At 38.6% G+C, this 20102-nt stretch overlaps 1 long non-coding RNA gene across 1 annotated transcript; it reads left to right on the forward strand.

Annotated features, from left to right (window-relative positions):
* The first annotated feature begins 18431 nt into the window (after positions 1-18431).
* On the forward strand, positions 18432-19729 carry LOC110594785. The gene is made up of 2 exons (XR_002481459.1): positions 18432-18513; positions 19158-19729. It is a non-coding gene; the product is annotated as an uncharacterized LOC110594785 (long non-coding RNA).
* Positions 19730-20102: the final 373 nt, after the last annotated feature.

Here is a 20102-nt window from a genome sequence, read left to right on the forward strand (position 1 = left end):
CCGGCAGATCGCCAAGGGCTTCGGGCTGCTGACTCCACCCCGGCCTCCCGACCCTCTCTCTGTTGCCTCCCCCCACCCCTTGCAATAAAAGTAGCTGCAGTTGGTCACAGGGCGGTGGTCCGGAGGAAGCCCTGGGCGCTGCCGGTCAGCTCCGCCGCGGTGTACCTGCTCCAACCCGGAGGACGCAGAGGTGTGTGCGCTCGGGACCTCCCCGCTGGAAACGCAATCGTGCCGCGGCTTTTCCCCAAGCCAAGCCCTTTGCTGTGGCTCTGGAAGATTCCTCTTCCCCTCGGGCAATTCCTTCCGTAGTCAGCTCGCCCTCGCTGGGCGCTCTCTCGCCCCCTCTGCCTCCCAGTGTTCTGCAGAGAATCTGTTGTGCATTTAGATTTCTCCTCTGGAAGACGCGGAAGAATCTTTGGAAAGATTTTTCCCACTCTTGAGGAAGGAAAGGAAGGTCCATTCCTTCCTTCTTTTCCCAGCGCAAGTGGGGGCCCATGGCAGCAGAGAATACTATTCCTTGATCCACCCAGGGGTGGGAGGACAGAGGGCGGGCACCTCAGAGAGATATACACCCTGGTTGTTATTAGTCGATGGTGAGCTTCCCCCCACTTTCTCCAGGAGCCGATGAACTAGTTACTGAGGAAGCAGTTAGTTGAAAGTCACAAGCCCCTAAGGTTATTTTACTATGTCTGCCCTATATGTTGTGTTTAACAGAATGTTTGAGGAACTACACTGTAGCAACAGCTTTCCACAGTAGCAAACTTCTAGCAGGCCACTCTGGGGGAAAAAAAAATCCCTGATTCATGGACACCTTGAAGCTTGCAGGGTACCACCAATTGTATGTCTCTAGAGTCCTTCAGTGGTGCAACCCTTATACATCCCCAAAGTAGGACTGAGGAGGTGAAATGGACCGGATGCAAAAAGAAGTAATTTGAAACATGCATTCTTTTTATGGTGCTGAAAGTTAGAATCTGGGAGATTGACTTCTTGAGGCTGAATCCTTAATTAAATATCCCTTATTATTTTGCATACTTGTGTTGGAATTTTGAAATTAGGCAGTTCTTTAAGATCTCATATTATGGAGAAGATTATGATCCTTGCCTTATTTTTAAGTTTCCATTTACAACTTTCTGCTTTTTGTGGTGGAACTGTCTTTTTCTAAACATTGCACGTGTGTGCGTGCGTGCACACACACACACACACACACACACAAACACCCTCCACCCTTTATCTGTTGCCAATGTCTAGTTGTAAATATCTGAGTTTATCACTTTGAACCAGAAAAGTTACAGATAACAGGACAATTTCAATAATAATTATCCAAAAAAAAAAAAAGGGCCACTGCATTTTTTCTGTGCCTGTCCCTATCAGCTTTGCTTTCCTTCTGGCCTAATACCTCAGATCCTGGAATATCTGCACCATAAAACACAAGGGATTTCAAGGCTGTGGGAGGCTCCCTTTGAAAGGGACCCCAGAGACGGCCTTTCTAATCCAGGATACTTGAGCCGGATGGGATGAGCTTGCAAAAGGGATGTAAAACAGCAACTTGGTGAAAAACTTCAGGGAAATAAACACGAAGAGAGACATTTACTTTTCACCGTGGTTTGTGCAGACATATGTTAGTTTGGATGAGAACAGGAACGGCAGTGTAAATAAATAAACAAGCCCAGGGAAAAGCTACAGTTCTTGCGCCTTCCCAGCAAAGAAGTGCTAGATGCAGTGAGAAGGAAAAGCTTGTCAAAGAATAAGCTCTGCTCTGAGGAAACATAAGGAAAACATTAAACGGGGAGAGTATTCTTTCTCTCTCGACACTGTGCTTTAGAATAATTTTTTCCTGATCCATGTTACCGTACTATTAAGTGTGTGTTTACTTGCCTGGCTGAGTCTTACATTCCCTCAACTATCCTAGAAGCTTATGGAAAGCATGCCATGGTGTATTTTGTGCAACATAGTACTCTTTTTTGCCCCTCCTTCAATGGGGGAAACTCACAGAAGCCAGTGGCTGCCAACAGATTTCAGAGCTCAAGCCTAAAGCAAGTTAAAAACCATAGGCTTGACATAGAGGTCAACATTAGCTTATTTTTCTCCGAAATTATCGGTCTCAGGGAGTTTGGATAGCCAGGAATGTTGGAGCCCTGGGCCGGGAGAATAGAGTAGTTTTGAGCTAAGATAGGAGGGTAAGCATAACCAGATTAGTTACTGCAACTTCTCTTCTCTCTTCTACCATTTCCCCCAACCAGGCAGTGACAACAGTAACAAGTTATTTTTATCCATTGCAGCAGTGGCACTTTAAGGAAAGAAAATGATTGTCAGATTGTTGAATCCATACTGCAAATATGTGGAAGGGGACGTACTCCAGAAAGGGAGAGCAAGCCCAATAGTTTGGAATGGGATAGAACTAGTAGTGATGAGAGAAGTTTGGCAAAGTTGGGGCTGACATCAGTCATTTTACCACAGAGCTAATATGCAGATTCTGAAAATGCTCAGCTCTCCAGTTGTTCAGATCTGGAGGCATCTGAGTCAGTCCGTCAAACAGGGTATCGCTGGCGGGGGTCTGTGTAACTGATGTAGCTAGAAGTCCCCCCTTAAACACAGAGCAGGTTGCAGTATTTGAAAGACACTGACATTGGTGGACGAAGGTGTCAAACAGGGTACTGCTGGCAGGATCTGTGTAACTGATGCAGATAGAAGTCATCCCTGAAACACAGAGCACACTGCAGTCTTTAAAAGCCACTGGTGTTGGTGGATAAAGGACAGCTACTATTTTGAGAGAGAGAAAGAAAGGAGACAGAATTATTATAGCAATTTAAAAAGTGACTAAATGGTGATATAGCATTAAGAAAATGAGAAAGTCAAGACCCATGATGAATTGCTTTCTGTCAACAAGAAAGAATGTTCTTCCTCCCAGATGAAGTTATGGGACTTTTATAAAATTGTAGCAAGTTCTGTCTGGTATGCCTATGTTTAAAATGTCTTTCTTCACAAATCGGTAGATTGCTGGGTTCACTTAAAATGTGAATACCCAATATTATTCAATATAAAGAATTAACGTCTCAGCCGGGCTCGGTGGCTCAGTCTGTAATCCCGTGCTTTGGGAGGCTGAGGTGAGTGGATTGCCTGAGCCCGCGGGTTCGAGACCCACCTGGGCAGTGAGACCTCATCTCTACAATAAATCAAAAATTAGCCGGGCGTGGTAGCGTGTGCCTGTAGTTCCAGCTACTTGGAAGGCTGAGGCGGACGGATCGCCGGAGTCCAGCAGGTCGAGGCTGCGGTGGCCGGGAGCGGCCACTGCACTCCAGTCTGGGTGACAGAGTGAGACTCCAACTCAAAAAACAACCTCCCCCCCAAAAAAGAATTAACGTCTCAGAAAATTGTGATTAAGTAGCTGTAATATAAAGAGATTGTGTGCTGCAGGAAGAGGGCCCTAGGTTAGAAACCTGGAATCAAGGTGAGTCCTTGTTTTGTATTTAAATTGTTGTGTTCCAGGTTTCTTCATCTGAAAAATGAGGAAATTCAACTAAGTGACTTCTCAAGTCCCTTGTAGCTCTGACAATAACAGCAATATCTCAAAAAAAAGAAAGGCAGACTTGTATTTGCAAATGTCAAAGCTATTTCTAGTTGTGTGACATCACATCTTTTACTTACGGAATTGTGTTTGATTGAATAGAACCAGATTTAGAAATCTGCCCTCAAACTCGTCGATTTTCTGGAAATGCCTAACGCATTACAAAAATCCTAGATGACTCTCACCCAACAAAGATAAGTCTGAGACTACGTCAATCTATCTAGATGTCTGTAGACCTTGGGACAACAAGGAAGAACAAATTTTAAACCCGGGATTCTGGGCAGACTTACAGAGAAATTAGGCAAAGTAACTTCTGCATCTCATCGAGATATCACTTATTTAACTTTGTTGATAGGAATCGGAGATGAGGGAGGAACACGGATTTCACTGAGTAAGGACCATTCTTTTATTTTTTTTTCATGTGATTGCTTTCATTTTTGGAATACAAAATTGAAAACAAAAATCACTACTTATTTTTCTATTCATATCTTTGGATGAGGATCCATGTCCATGGCTCTCATGGCTCTTTTGTCCCAGGAACCTCTTCGGCAGTCAATAATGAAGTCTGAGTGGCTGTGGTCACAGTTTTAGGGTGAGAGATTACTATTAAAGACATAAAAATGTGATAAGCTGTAGAGGGCTGGATGAAGGATAAAACCAAGGAGCAAATTTTGCAATTTCTTTTGCATGTATCATCTCAAAAGAATTTCAAAAACACATTGCTTCATAGGTGAGACAACTGAAGCCATAAAGGTAAAGTCACTGGCCTAAGCAGATAAGAGAGAATTCTGGATATTTTCTATTACCTCAAGATCTATTTTCTTTGCCTTCTCTTTTTCCCAAGAGGTTGACTTCCACAGACAAAATCACCAGAGTTGCCTTGCTTTTGTTTGGGGTTCAGTTCAGCTCTGGGAAGTATCTGCAGACAATCAGAGCATAGGAGCAAAGACGGATGCACTTCCTCCTTGCTTTGACATTGTTCTGGAAGTGGTTGTATCCTTTGGGAGTCTACAGTTCTGTCATGCAACCCCTTTCAACTCGGTGTCAATGGCACCATTTACCTCCCCGACTCTTTGGGCCTTGGGGTAGAAATGGTTTCCCACCCTTCCTATTCCCTGAGTGCCTCGACATCTCCTTTGGTTCCTTCAATCCTGTCTGCACTATTAAAAATAGTCACTTTAATAAAAGCATCTTCCAAAAATTCTTTCTGGGTCCCTAAGTGACACAGAAGTGTCAGAGCTGGGATTTATAACCAGGTTGTTGGATTTAAAGCTAGTGTTTTTCCTACCATGTCATCCTGCCTTTCCAGAGGAATGCTGTGATTAAAACTGGATTGAACAAAGGGAGGGGATCGGGGCAGGGGAGAGGGTTACAAGCCGGGAAGGCTTATAAAGTATGAAAGCGGGTACACAACAGACATCAGAGTGAGGTCATGGGCTAAACGAGTGAAAAACCAGAATCCGAATGAAAAAGAGCAAAGCAAAGTTCATGTTCAAAACTATAGCCAAGCAATCAGAAACAAAGAGATAAGCAGGAAAAGAAACTGTAAGGGAATCAGAAAACAGCAGCAACGAAAGCTGACATTGATTTTAGTTAACCTGCTCTTCATTTATCCCACAAATATTTGTTGATGGTGCCTAGTGGATAACCCCAGACCAGACCCCAAAGCAGAGTTTTACATATGGCCTTTATGGCAAGAATATTGAAGGGTTGACTTTCTGGGTGGCGTTGGTACTCTGATGAAAAGCAATGCTCAGAAGTGACAGGGAAACAAATGACATATGAAAGCCCCTGAGGGCATGCTCAGCAAAAAGTTTTAGGAAACATCTCTTCAACATAGCTATATTTATAAACAAAACAGAACAAACACCTCCCTACCTGCATACTTACTATCATTCATGGTTCACATTTGTGACTGCTGATGCATTTGGCCAGCTGATTGCTTTTCTTTCAACATTCACCGAATATGTGGCAAACACCACGCTGGGCCTTAGAGACACAAAACCATGGACACTGGGGCCCTGCCCTCAAGGTGAATACCCTCCGTGAGAGAGGCAGGCACAGATACCATCAAAGCTTCCATGAGATAGGTGCTATGTGACAAGGGCTCTGTGGCATGTTATGGGAAGAGAAAGAGGAAAACATGCTTGAGGATTGGTAAGGAAAAAGATAAACTCTGTGTCTAGGATGTGTAGCTTCAAAAACGACTGACGGTGACTCTTACTGGAGATAGGGGAGGATTCGTTCCTTTGCTTTAGACTGGCTCTGATTCAGAAGTGGAGGGGTAAGCCCTTCTGTCTTGTTTTGTGAAGGTCAGTGGTCACGGCTGGCTACCTGCTTGCTAGGGAGGCAGCCATACTCCAAGAATGGTATCAGGCCTCCTACAGCAACTCATTGTGGCTCAGTGTTGACCGTGTGGGAGTGTTCATGAGTGATACCTGTGTGTGTGTGTGTGTGTGTGTGTGTGTGTGTGTGTGTGTGTGTGTGTGTGTGTGTGGTGGAGGGGGAGTTCTGTGTAGGTTAATGATTTGACTGGTTTACTGGAGCGACACTATGGGCAGATTCCTCTCATGTGAGAAGGATGGTATTTCCTTTCTCCTGTTTCCTACAAGTGTTTGAGCATCTTTAGAGTAACCGCCAGAGAGATGAAGGCCTTCCTAGGCATCTGGCAACTCTCATTCTCTGGCCCCACCTCTGTACCCCAGTGCCCTTCATACATTCTAGCATTTGTTTGGAACGTGTTCTCCACAGACAGTGTTTTGTGCACCCAGCCTGATCAAAAGTCCCCTGCTGATCAAAAGTCATCCCTTCGGCTTTCCAGCCTAGGAGTTCCCTACTCCGAAACCTTAAGCCTTGCTCGCCTTGCTCACATATTAGTGATAAAGGACCAGTTAAGCTTTCTTTCTCTTCCCGCCTATAATCTCTTTTCAGGTACATTCTTTGATTTCACGTTGGCCCTGGAGTATGCCACAGATGTAGGGAATTTCAAGCCATTTTGAGGCATTGAAAAAACTCTGGTTGCCTGGTGGTCCTGATATTTTTCCAATCGGACAGATGGTGGTCAACATTTATCGGTAAGATGATCTCAGTGAGAAGTATTCTGCAAGAAGATAAAGGGAGAGCAAAGGACTTTCCTCCCAGGGAGCTTGTATCAGTTATGTACTGCAGAAGAACAAACCACTTTTAAGTTTAGTGGCTTAAAATATCAACTATTTATGGCTTCTCACAATTTGTGGATTGACTGTTTCTCCTGCTGGTCTTCCATTGGCTCTCTTAGATGCTACATCCAGCTGCTGGGTTTGCTGAGATGGCACAGACGACAGGCTCTCTTTCCAAGTGGTTTTTTGTCCTCAGAGCATGGAACTTTCTGGGTTCCCAAAGTATGAGAGGGGAAGCTGCAAGGACCCTTGGAAGTCCTCCAGTGTCACTTCTATGGCAGTTTATTAGTCAAAGCAAGTCACAGAGCCAGTCTAGATTTAAGGGCTTACCCAGTAGATCCTATCTTTTGATATGAGGAACTGCAAAGAATTACAGGCTATTTTTAATCCCCCCCACCCCTGCCCAGAGCTAAAGAGCAGGTTATTGATCTTTGTATAAAGCAAGCTGCTCTTATTGATCTTTGTATAAAGTCAAGCTTCAAACCAGTCAGAAAACGGACAGTGAATTGAAATAAGAAAGCAAAACTGAGGCTTATCATATACCCTATCTGACCTATAGAGAGTGTCTGGTTCTAGGTTAGCTCTTTCTCTGGATTGAGCTTGAATTCTAGACTGGAATCCTCAAAATATCAAGGAAGTACAAAGTTCCAGGCCATTTCTGGGACACATTTTCAGCTTTGGGTTCATAAGTAAGAAGCAATTATGGTTTGGAACTCACAGAGAAAAATCTTTGTGGCATTTTCATTTTAGGGAAAGTCACAAGGGTTTTCCTTATATAGAGGTAACTTCAGCCTGCTGTTTCTTTACTTTTTCTCTTGTCTCAAGAGCTAGAATAATATTACTTAAGGTTTGTGAATATAACATAGAGGGCTCCTCATTAAAAGGAACCCCTGCAAAAGTGCCTCCTTGCCAAGAGCCTTTCCTTTGTCTACTAAAATTGACAGCAGAACTTATTATTTTGGTGCATAGAAACATGAAGCACTACTCAATTAAATTCCATAATTTTAAGATTTAAAGACATGAGGTAGACTTGTTGTGCTCTACAAAATATATTTACCTTAAGTGCTTAGGAAAAAAGGCAAGCAGACTAATGAATTTGCATTCTCCGTGTTACTTGATTCTCTGATTTCCTTATGAGAGACACATTGGGTTTTCATGTCTTTATGGTGAATTTTCATTTTTTAAAATCATAGGAATCAATACATCTCAAGTAACATTAATATATACGTGGTGTCTTTTCTGTTTTTTTAAAGGTACATGATACTGTGGTCTGCATGTGTTTCCTCTCGAATTCACACAATGAAATGTAACCTACGTGGTAGTATCTGGGGGGAAGGAGAGAGAAGCTCTCGAGAAGTGATTTAGTCATGTAGGCTCCACCCTCATAAATTGGATTAGTGATCTCATAAAAGTGGCTCCAGGGAGCTTCCTTGCCACTTGGCCCACATGAGGACACAGAAAGATGGTGCTATCTTGGAAGCAGAGAGCAGCCTTCATGGGACAATGCCTCTGCTGGCAGCTTGATCTTGGACTTCCCAGGCTCCAAAACTGAGAGCAATACATTGACGTTGTTTTATGAATTACTCAAAGCTATTTTGTTGTAGCAGCCCAAGTGAACTAAGACACATGTTGTAATAGAAATTCAAAGCCAGACTGTTTTCTAATAGACAAGTAACGCCTTGAGGATTTCTCCTCTAAATAATTATATGCATGTCTTGCTTTTCTCTCTTTCTCTGGGTGCATGTATATTAGCATTTTTTTGTATCTATTTGTTCTTGCTGTTAAAATTATTCACATTGCATATGCTACTTGATATCATCATAAGTCGAATTTTATTCTAGATGCAAATACTCCCAAGAAGGTTAAGAATGACTGAATTATTTGAATCTGATGGTTTTCATCTTAACAAATCTGTAACATTTGGCAAGGGAGAAGGTCAGACCCATGCAGAACATTGTAAACTGTGGGAATGAAGGAGACCTTTCTCTGATAAGGATCATGAGTATCTATAGGGGGTAAAAAGTCAAGGGAATAAAGAGAAGCTGCAAGACAAAATAGCAGCGAAAGGGGAGGTGAGTATTCCAAGCGTGAACTTAGTTTTCTAGAGATGGCATTTTGAGACATGAAGAAAAGTTTAAATTTGGCTTCTTATTGCAAATGATATAGATTTGGCATGAGATCGGAAAGAAAAAAAATTATACAGAATGTGCAGAAAGTGTTCACATACTGTAAAACACAAGGAAGTGAGGCAAAGCACATATACTGTTTTTACTTTTTAACCATTTTTCTTTTATAAATTAATTGTTATCAAAATTGTCTCTATTGTTGACACCTGTTAGTGAGGATTGTATGCAAGGATTTTCTCTGCATGACCAACTGCTAGATGCTTTCCTGGGAGAAACTTCAGTGACAACGTAGATGTGTTAGTTTGGATACTAGTGCCTTTGTTACATTCTAATTTAACGACTGCCCAAGCTAATGAAAAACAGTTTGTTTAATTTATAGCCATGCAGATTAATATTCTACATTGCTTAATTTGAAGTGTTCATTTTGAAAATGTTAAGCAGATGTAGTTTTCATTCTCTGAAAAATTATGTTGCCCTACAGCTACTCTACCCATTGAATTAAGGCCATTTATTGTTTGGGGGTAAAGACAGATGACCCGTAGACCACATCTTCTTTATTACACTTTGAGTCTAAAGCTGCCTTTCTTGAATCCATAGTAATATAGTACTGCTATGGATTTGTTGAGAGAAGGAATTTCCTAAAGTCCACATTTTCTATATAGACAAGTCAAGTTGTAGGTCAAAATAAAGTTCCACTAAAAGCCATACTGTAACAAGGAATCAAGACTTGAAAATTATCCTTGTCAGATGGAAGAAGTGGAGCACATTCTGGAACTGGAGGGAACTGAAGAGTGGGACAGTAGGACAAAGAAGTCAGACTGTAGTCTCCTCTTAACAGTTGACCGTTCACATCCCTTTTTATATTACATAGGAGAATTGTTGTGTCCCTTTAGGGTCTCATAAACAATGTCCTTAAAGAACTTATATTTAAAGGTCAGAGGATGAGCTAAAATACATCCTTGCACTGGCAGGAACTAATATAATTGTTTAAGGGCAGATCGGCTTGGGAGCCACAAGAATAGGTGCATAGCCCAATGGAACAGGACAGAGATTCTGGAAGCAAAAACACGGACCCTCAACCAACACATCTTCAACAAAACCACAATAACAATCACTGAAGAAAGGGGACCATGCAAGAGAATGAAGCTGGACCCCTACCCATCACTATATACAAAAATCAACTCAAAATGGATCAAAGACCTAAACATAAAACATCAAACTATAAGAATCCTAGACTAAAATGTAGAAAACAACCTTATACACATTGGAGTAGGCAATGAATTCTTGACCAAGTCCCTCAGAATGATTGCAATAAAAGCTAAGATACACAAATGGGGCCTCATCAAACTGAAAAGCTTTTGCAAAACAGAAGAAATCATCAAGAGAATAAGGAGAAAACCCATAGAATGGGAAAAAAAATATTTGCAAGTCATAAATCTGACAAAGACTTAACATCCAGGATCTACAAGGAACTCAAATGAAGTGAAAGAAAAACAAAAACCTCACTAAAAAGTGGGCAAAGGACATGAACAGGCACTTTTCAAAAGTCAACATAAAAGCAACCAACAGTCACATGAAAAAAATATTCAGCTTCACTAATCATCAGATAAATATAAATCAAGACTATAATGAGGTATCCCCAGCTCAGGTAAGGATGGCTATCACTATGAAGTGTGCATTATTGACATGATCTTGGCATTCTAAACCACCAAGTTCTAGGGGTTTCAGAATCCATTGTGCAAAGTGCTCTGTGCAGTCACTGCCAATTGATGGGAGCTGGAGCACAATAGGAAAACCTGTTTTCCACCTGAACATGAGGTAGGAGAACATTTAAAGCATCCTTGTGAGACAAAGGTGTACACTGTTGTTAAAGACTTTTCAGGGAAAAAATTTTGAATCTTCTGTAGAAGCTTTTAAAGACGTGGAAAAAATTTCATTAAAAATTTTTCTGTATTGGGCTGAAAATTCAGAGCAAACTGTATTCTTTGCCTGGAAAACTGGTAAAACTTCTCATTCTTAGGAAAAGTTTTAGTTTAATTTGACTTGTAAAATTCACAGAATTCTAGAACTGAAAGTAGTCTCAGAGATCATCTAGTATATATCATTTTATTTTGATGGAGACTTGAAAGATGAAATGACTTGCCCAAGGGTCTATTGGAAATGCTGAGACTAAATCTACTTCTCATAACTTTTAAATCACACTAGGATTCTAAATGCTGTTTCACTTGGCATTTGGTGTTTAGCCACTCATTCTTTTTTGAACTCCATATTCTTGTTTCAAATCAATGGAGTCTGAGAACAGCTTATTCATTTGCCAATTAATTAATTAATTTCCTCATATTTATTTAGTACCCACCTTCTTTGGGCATTGTCCTTTATCCTCATTATAATTTCAGACTAGAACTCTTCATAAAGTTTAAAACAATTATGACTTTATCTATTTCCTTGGGTTAACAATGTAAATTCCAGAGTCTAGATTTAGGACCTACAGAATCAGAAACCAGAATTTCCAGGGGAGAAAGCTCTTCATCTGTATATGAACAAGAAACTCAAGATTCATTCCTTTCGTCTGGTGACCTCATAGGAACTCATTTTTGTCTCAGTGTCTTTACATTCTTCACCAGGTGACGAGAGGCAGTGGACTTACAAAGCAGGAAGACAGACATGGAAAGGAGAGAATGTAGGATGAGACAGAGTTTCCAGAATATCTGAAAGGATGGGGGTAGAAGTGGAGGTTGGACTGCAATCAGCCTGAATCCCTTTGTCATTATCAAGAGCCATCGCTGCACTTAGATCAGTGAATGATTACCAACAACTCTAAGTGTCTTTGTCTGGGGAAAGGACTGGTGTTGAAAAGGTACATTTCAAAGAAAGTAACCGTGGTTCTGGGGAAGAGAGAGAGCAAAGCAGAGTGGTTAACGGGACTGAGAGTCTTATGTCTCCATATGAGGGGAATGAATAGGTATTCTTCAGGATGGTGGGAAGCTATCCTTAAGCTTCCTTTTATTTTTCTGTCATCTTCAAATGGAGGAATACTGATTTCAGCAATGTGTAGTCTTGTTATTGGTTAATGTCACACAAAGGACAATAAACACTTTTCTATAGTGCTGTTGATTATACTCATTGCATCTGCTGCCTTGACATAAATCACCAGGCTGGTGTGATAGGTTAGTTTTTTATAAAGTTATGTTAGTTGTCTTTTGAGATTTTTTTAAAGAGCATGTATTGATTTGTAGAATTGTTTATAGTTTTATTTGTATTTTGTAGTAAAGAAATCTCATTTATTTTAATTATCAACACATAAAAATAGGTGGCACTTTCTATTAGGTGCTATAGATAGAAAATATTAGAAGATGCAGGACCTCTTCTAAAGGGCTTAACAATTGTTTGGGGATAGGCATGTCAGAATTTCTATGCACAAAAAATTAATAACAATAGAACATATGTATTGATAGCCAAATGATGATTCAGACAGTAAGGTCTAAAGAAATTGAGGGTGCTGTTATTCCTATGGATATTGTGTTTCGTACTTTGTTGCCTATGTGCACTAGGAGACTATTTTTTTTATTTCACCACCAGTTCTCACTGTAGAGCTTTAGGGATTCTTTTACTTCTCTGAATATTATTTAGCTGAATGCAAATGTAATAGAAAAAAAAAAAAAAACCCTGCTTCCTGGCTTTCCTCGGGTGCTAAACTTAAAGAAATTCAGAGGCAAAAGTTATCTTATCTAGTTTGACTATCTAGAGAAATTACAAGACCCTAAGATAATTAGCCTTTGTAATAGGCAATGAAACTGGACATTTGGCTGATAACGATTGTCCTGCCCTCTCATTCTAGCAAGGGGTTGTGATTTCCCAACAAAGGCAGGGGAGTTGCAAAACAGCAGGACTTTGCTGGAGTTAGTAATTAATGAGGTGCTAAAAGTGCCAGAGCAGAGGCTCCCAGACATAGTGTGTGACTCAAAGGGATAAGAAGCACCCAGCATTTCAAACAAGTGTCACTTAAATAAACAGAAAGTCAAGTGAGTCCAGTCTGTGGAATGGGAAATGGTCTAATGACATCAGGAGCCATCGTTACAACTGTGTAATATAATGTTGTAAGGATTAGTCACTAGATTTTGCAACTTGTGAAAAACTGGGAATTTTTTTCCCTCGGTTCTGCAGAAGGTGAGCAATTATCTGTCCTAGAGAATTCACAGAAGTCAAAATGAACTCTTAAGGCACCATAGTGTTTAAATAAATAACCAATCTGTCACAGGTTCTCACCAGCATGACTTTCCCCTACCCATTTAATGTATATTAATCAATCAAGTTAATTATTAATATTAGCAGACAAGTCAAAGTAATTTACTAATCAACTAATAGCTGGGGACTCTGACCAAGTAAGAACTTTCTTTATTGGTAGGAACATTGCTGAGAGAGAATGATATAGGGACAATTTGCCTAAAATGAAATGTGTTTTCCTACAGAGCAAAATTCCTGCATAAATCCACATGAGTGTGAAGGTGCTATTTAATTAAAAATTGTATGGTTTCTTTTTCCACATTATTTCCAGGTTACTTTGTGTAACTATTTAAATTTAGATGTATGTAATAGGTGCTAAAATAACTCTGCAATAGAATCTATCAACATAAGATAAAAGTTTATCAAACAGAACTCATCAAAATCCACAAATATATCCATAGATTAACATTATATGTGTGTGTTTGGGTATATATTTAATACAGATTTCCTGCTAGAAAGGACAGAAGAGATCTGATGTAATTGATTATCTTAGCATGGGTATTATTCCTATAAGGGATTTTATAAAGACTTTTATTATAATTGACATATGGTAATTAATACTACAATGACATTAAGAAAATTTTTGCTATGTTGAATAAGTCTACCTGAGATTTAAAATGAAAAACGTATGAAATAGTTCTCTTAAATGTATGCAAGTGTTAAGATTTTAGAATTAAGCAAGTCTCCAATCTTGCATTCTTTTCCTTTTTGCAATATGGAACCTGGCATCAAAGAACATGCAACTTGCGCATTTACAAGTGAGTTTATATTCATCAGAGATGTGAGAAATTGAATATCACTGAATTCAGTTAGTGAACTTTAAATTGTAGAAATAAAGGCTTCATAATTAGTTTATTTGATTTGATAGCATTTATTAAATGCTAGTTCATTAAAAAACAGCATCTGACTCACACTAAAAAAAACTACCACTGTAAATTTGGAAATTTTAAATTTTAAAACTTTAAATCACAGCACCAGTATTTAATGATCTTTCTTTAGAGATCTCTGGTCCTGGTACCATAGGTGAATGAGTTAGAGATATAAATCAGTAGTTTACTCAATAGAAATATTTAAGTACTTTCCATTTAAAGAGACTGAATTGTTTTTTCTTTCTTTTTTTTTCTTTTTAGGAAAACATGTAATTTTGGTGGGGGGTGTGGGGAGGAATCGTTTTGCAGCATGAATTTTAAAATGTGTATTGAAAAAAATTTACTGGATCAAGTCTTTTCCTTCAACATACTCTAGAGGGAGTCAAATCTAAGAAAGTTATGTTTAATGCTTTTCAAGTGCTATTGGTTTTTAAAATAAATTCCTTTTCTTGTCGACTATCTGTTTTGACCCTCTTAGTTATTAAAGACCCTGTCCAGGAGTTGATTAGAACCGGAAACTAATGAGGCCAAGGTAGAGATTGACTCCCTATGTGAACCAATTAGCATCTTACAGAGAATACCTCCTTCCTAGGTCACAGACTACTTGGGACAGCATGTGAACCGATGCATACTTAGGCATGAATGAGGAGATAGTGAGAGGTAGGATGTGGAGTAACAGAGTATTTACCTGCCAGGAAAAATTTTTTCTCCCAGACTGGAATAATACACTCCAATATGGGTCTCAATGATGCCATTAATTAGCTGTGTGAACTTGGAAATATCCCTTAACCTCTTTGAAATTTAATTTGTGATTTTGCTAAAACAGAGAGTTGAGCTAAAATGTCCCAGGTCTAAATTTTATTCTATTATTTATAATAATAATAAGATAATTTGTGGCTTATTTCAAAGCATTTCTTGAAAATCTGAATGTGAGCTGGTGGCTCCTAGAAAAATCCTGAAAGCCCAGCGTTTTTATGTTAATATTTTTGTGCCATCATTACATATGCAAAACTGAACTATATGGACTTCCCCAAATACCTCCTGTGATTTTTCAATATTTGTTCCTTTCATTGTACTGTTTCCTTCCTTTGAAATTTATTCACCTTCTATCCACAACTATAGAGATTCTACTTGTTCTTCAAGGTTCCACTTGGCTGGTAAGAACTCCACGAAAAAGATCCTTGTTTCTTCTCAATATTATAGGATGATTTCTGCTTCCGCTGAACTTCACTCAAATTTTGTTTTTATTTTTCTTTTGACATTATCACTTTTTGTCTTGCATGGCAGTTTTTTTTTTTTTTTTTTTTTGCACGTCTTATTTTTCAGCAAATCTTCAAGCTCTGTAAGTAAGCATCTAAACTTTATATACTTCATTTCAGGCAACACAATTTGCTCATAGTTGATGTTCAACAAGAATTTGCTGACAAAATGAATAAGAAGATGCTGCTACAAAAAAAAAAAAAAAAAGGGATACCGAGGTTTTGAAAGGTTACTTAAGTAGACATGGACTCTGTTTTAGTAAGGTCACCGATTACATTTCCCTAGGCTTTATAACTCCTAGGAGTGTGAGGAGATAGTTTTAGGAAATACTCTTTTTTAAAATTTGATTTTTTTAAAAAAACTTATTTTAAAGATGTGGGGTACAATTCAGGGTTGGGTATACACATGTTCATTATGCAGGTACCCTTGTTGATGAAGTGGCTACCCCTCCCCTGGCAGTTTCCCACTACTGCCAATCCCTTTCTTATAGTATTGTGATAATTGTTAAGGGTCCACTTGTGAGTGAGAATATGGTATTCTGTTCTTTGTTTCTGTGATAAATCACTGAGTATGATAGGCTCTAAATCCACCAAAGTTGCTGCAAAGTCCATATGTTTGTCTTTCTTTATGGCTTTATAATATTGCACTGTGTATGTGTACCACTTTTTTTTAATCCAGTTCAATTTCGATGGGTAACATGGTTGGTTCCATGTTTTTGCTATTGTGAATAGTGCTGCAATAAACATGTGTATGCAGGTATCTTTTTTGTAGAATGATTTGAATTCCTCCAGGTATATTCCCATTAGGGGAATTGCTGGGTCACATGGAAGGTCAATTTCTAGTTCTTTCAGAAATCGCCACACTGTTTTCCAAAGAGACTGCACTAATTTGCATTCCCACCAGCAGTGTAGAAGCGTTCTTTTTTCTCCACATCCTCACCAGCATCTGTTGTTATTTGCTTTATTAATGATGGTCATTTTTATTGGGGTTAGGTGGTATCTCAATGTAGTTTTGACTTGCATTTCTCTGATGATGAGTGAGGCTGAGCACTTTTTCATGTGTCTATTGGCTGCCCGTATCTCTTCTTTTGAGAAGTGTCTATTCATGTCTTTTGCCCACTTTGTAATGTGGCTGTTTGTTCTTTTCTTTTCAGCACATTTGAGTTCCTTGTAGATCCTAGATGTTAGGCCTTTGTCAGATACACAGTTGACAAATATTTTTTCATTCTGTGGGCTGTTTCTGCATTCTCTTGATGGTTTCTTTGCCTTTGCAGAAGCTTGTCAGTTTGAACTGGCAACCAATTCCTGATCAAAACCCCAATTGCCCATGTCATAAGAGATAAGGTAGAAAAGTAGGAAATACTCTTTTTAAGAATTGAGAGAGAAGAAAGTACCTGGTATTTCTTTCTATTTTGTACATTGCATGATTATTTCTAAGAACTCATATTGCTTCAGTTTTGTTCTCTGACAACTGTAGATTGGTATCTACCCAAAGCAGCGTTTGGGTGGATTTTTAAAAAATTCGCACACATTATTACACAGTTCTCCTCATGCAGCTCTTGAGGGTGAGAAGTAACCAGTATCAGGTACCATTTTATATCTATATCATAAAAGTCTCAAATCTTCAAATAAAACTGAACATGGAATTAGACATACTAAAATTTAGTGTAGCTTAAGATTTTGCTCAACAGTTTCTTAGTTATTGCTGTAGCTTTTATTTCTGTTACTATGCCTTCTTTCTATCTTCCTACTTTCATTTCTACTTTTTGTTTCTTCCTTACAGCCCACAGTTATGCAAAGGATATATATGGTAGGTGCATAATGCATATTTTATTTGGTTTGGTTCTCATTTCTCTTTTTTCCTGACCAATACATGGAATTTTATCCAAGGAAAAAGTTGACATGTGGAGTTTGTCGGTGTTTGCTTTTCAATTTTTAAACTTTCAGTTATGTACCCCTCAGTGGCCCTTTCCATCCTAAGCTCTTCATCCTCTATTTTAACTTTCCTGTATTTCTTTTTCAAGTGGTTGCCGCTTCATTTCATGCCTCTTGGCATTAGCTTACAGTGTGGAATCCCCCTCTCTGGTAATTGCAAAAGCTTAAATCCCTAATGATAAATGTCAAGTAGTGGCATTTGAAGCTTTTGGAAAGGAGGGTCTTGTGTATCATCATGTTCTTCCCTCCCTCTTTCTTCTTCCTCTTAAATTCCCGGGAACTGGCTAGCTGATGTATGTATGTGTGTACTGAACTCAATTTTTTTGAAATTCCTAAAATGAATAACTAACAGTGCTAGTGCTTAAGTATCTTGGAATATAGAATCATTAATGCCATGAAATTATTTTCAGAAAGAATCTAGAACTGAACATATCATAGCATAGCTGTTCTGTTTATCTATGAATATATTAAGATCCATGTCAAGACCATTCCTTGGGAAAAAATTAATGTCCTGCAAGTAGTCTCCATGGTAACCTGTGGGTTACTTATAGCCATGAAAAAGTTTTTGATAGTCTTTGTGCTCTTATCCCGGGTGTATGTTTTTGTTCCTTACATTTTGTATGTCTCGGGGTGAAGTTCATATCAAGCATAGAAAGAAACAGAAAAAAATGGAACAACTGCCTTTTATTTTAACAGAAAATTTTTCTAAAGATAAGTGGTTTGGATTTTGAAGGCAGATGTACGTTTTTGATGTGCAATAATTATCTCAAAGATTTAGATATTGACTTTGGAAGATTTTCTAATAATCCTCGAATGAGGGAGGGAAAAATTTTAGGTTTTATTTATAATAGTGTATAAAAATATATAAGAATTTTAAAAAGGTTTGGAGACAAATAGCTATTGTGGTGCAGAGGCACAAAAATAAAGATCTTAATCAGAGTAAACTCTCTTAAAAGTCTTATTTGAATTGTTACCGGAAAATTTTTCTTGTTGTCTTTATATTTCTTTTCAGTCTTATGCCAAGATTTTTAAAAATAAAGAAAAAAAAACAAAAAACGAAAAGCAAATCTCCCAAAGGTTCTTCTTCATAAGCATATGACTTCAAACCCTTCCTCTCTTCACTCCATCCTAATGCCACTATGGTTTTTGTGCTTTTTGTTTCCCTATACTAGAAACCAAGGACATAACTTTTATTTCTACTGTTACAGACAACTTGAATGCTATTCAAAGTAATTTAATGAAGCCTTTAGATTCAGACTTCCAAATGGCTCAGCACTGGACACTGGATTTTTTGGCATAGACTCTAAGAATATTCAGGTATATTCATCTATGTATTTGGGGGGCTCTTTTTATTGACAGCGAGAGATACTCTGCCTTAGATAAAGGTAATATCTTAGTTTGTGAACTGAAAGGTCTAAAAACTGATGAGGAAAGTTTACCAATAAATGAATATTGCTTTGTTTGCTTGCTTTAGTACTATGTATGCCCCTTGACTTTGGATGGTGTCTTAACCATTCAGCATAATTGAAACGTATTCTTTCTTTTTGGTACTTTGTTTTATGGCTCTTGATTTTTATGCTTCCTTGCAGTCTCCTTTTATTTCTTTTAGAGACTATATGTAGTTTTTACTTGTCTAGGAACTTGGAAAGTCGGTATCCCATTTTGAAATCTATGAGTAGTCTCCTTTTATTTCTGTTAGAGACTGTATGGTAGTTTTTACTTGTTTAGGAATTTGGAAAGTCAGTATCCCATTTTTAAATCTATGAGTGATAAATTTCCATCTTAAAAAAAATACTTATTTTGTTTTCCTTACTATTGAAGATAAAAATATGTTACTAACTTTGTTTAATTATTCAGTTTTGATTCTACAATTAATATACTTACATAATTTAATAAGCATATTATAGAATTAAACATTTATGCAGCTTCCTAGAGTCACTTGTCCCCACTTGCTTCCCAAGGTCTTGTCTACTTTCTCAGGGACGATCTTTGACTGTCTCACCATGAAGTCACCTCCTCGCAAATCTCATTTGCTGTCTCAGATTTCCCTGGCAAGAAGTCGAGCTTTACTGCACCCAGTGAAGGAGAACCTGTAGCAGCACCTAAACTGGGCTCTACTCCACTGAACGTCTGACAGTCCTGTTTCTTCCTACTGGTTCTGCCTTCAGATGAGCACAGAACATTGGGTGTGAGATCTGCATTTCCCAACAACTATAGAGAGGGGAAGATTAATACAACCCAGGAGTTCAGGGGAGTTCGCTCAGGAGAAAAGTTGACCAACCAGGAATAGGACATGAGAGGGCAGGTTCTCTAGTTCACGCCCCATCCCACTCCAACTGCTCCAAGGTGCAGGTCTTCCATGAGACCTGCTATGTTTTCCTGGGAAGTTAGGCCAGATTCTTCCTGTCCCACATTGTTTTTTGCTTTTCTTGCTTCTGTGCCTCAGTTTCCTATTTGTCTCACTCTTGCTGCCTTGGGATTGCCTACCTCTTCTCAGCCTGCCCCTTTTCCTTAATAAAGAATTAAGACAGAAGGTTTGCTTTAGCCTCTGTTTTCTGGGAAACCTGGGGTTATGACAGATATCTACTTATTTTTAAAAGAATCCCATATAGAATTATAAAACGGTCAAAATTAAATTTTAAAAATCCTCTTTTCCTTATTTCTTCATTTCCTCCTAGGTTTTAACAGGCATTGTTATATTTATATATTTAAGACAGATATAATATAAATCTTTTATGCTTTGTGGAATTGTCTGTAAATGATATGATCTTGTATACATTTTCCTGCATTTTGATTTTTTCACAAAACTGTGGATCTTGGAGGTGGTTATATGCCAGTACATGGTGTTCTCCTTCTCTTAGACACAGTATTCCCTAGTATGGAATACTAGAATAATGCCATCAGGA

Source organism: Carlito syrichta, unplaced genomic scaffold, assembly GCF_000164805.1.
Source record: "Carlito syrichta isolate Samal-C Ts95f unplaced genomic scaffold, Tarsius_syrichta-2.0.1 Scaffold136626, whole genome shotgun sequence".
In the NCBI taxonomy this organism is placed as follows: Eukaryota; Metazoa; Chordata; class Mammalia; order Primates; family Tarsiidae; genus Carlito; species Carlito syrichta.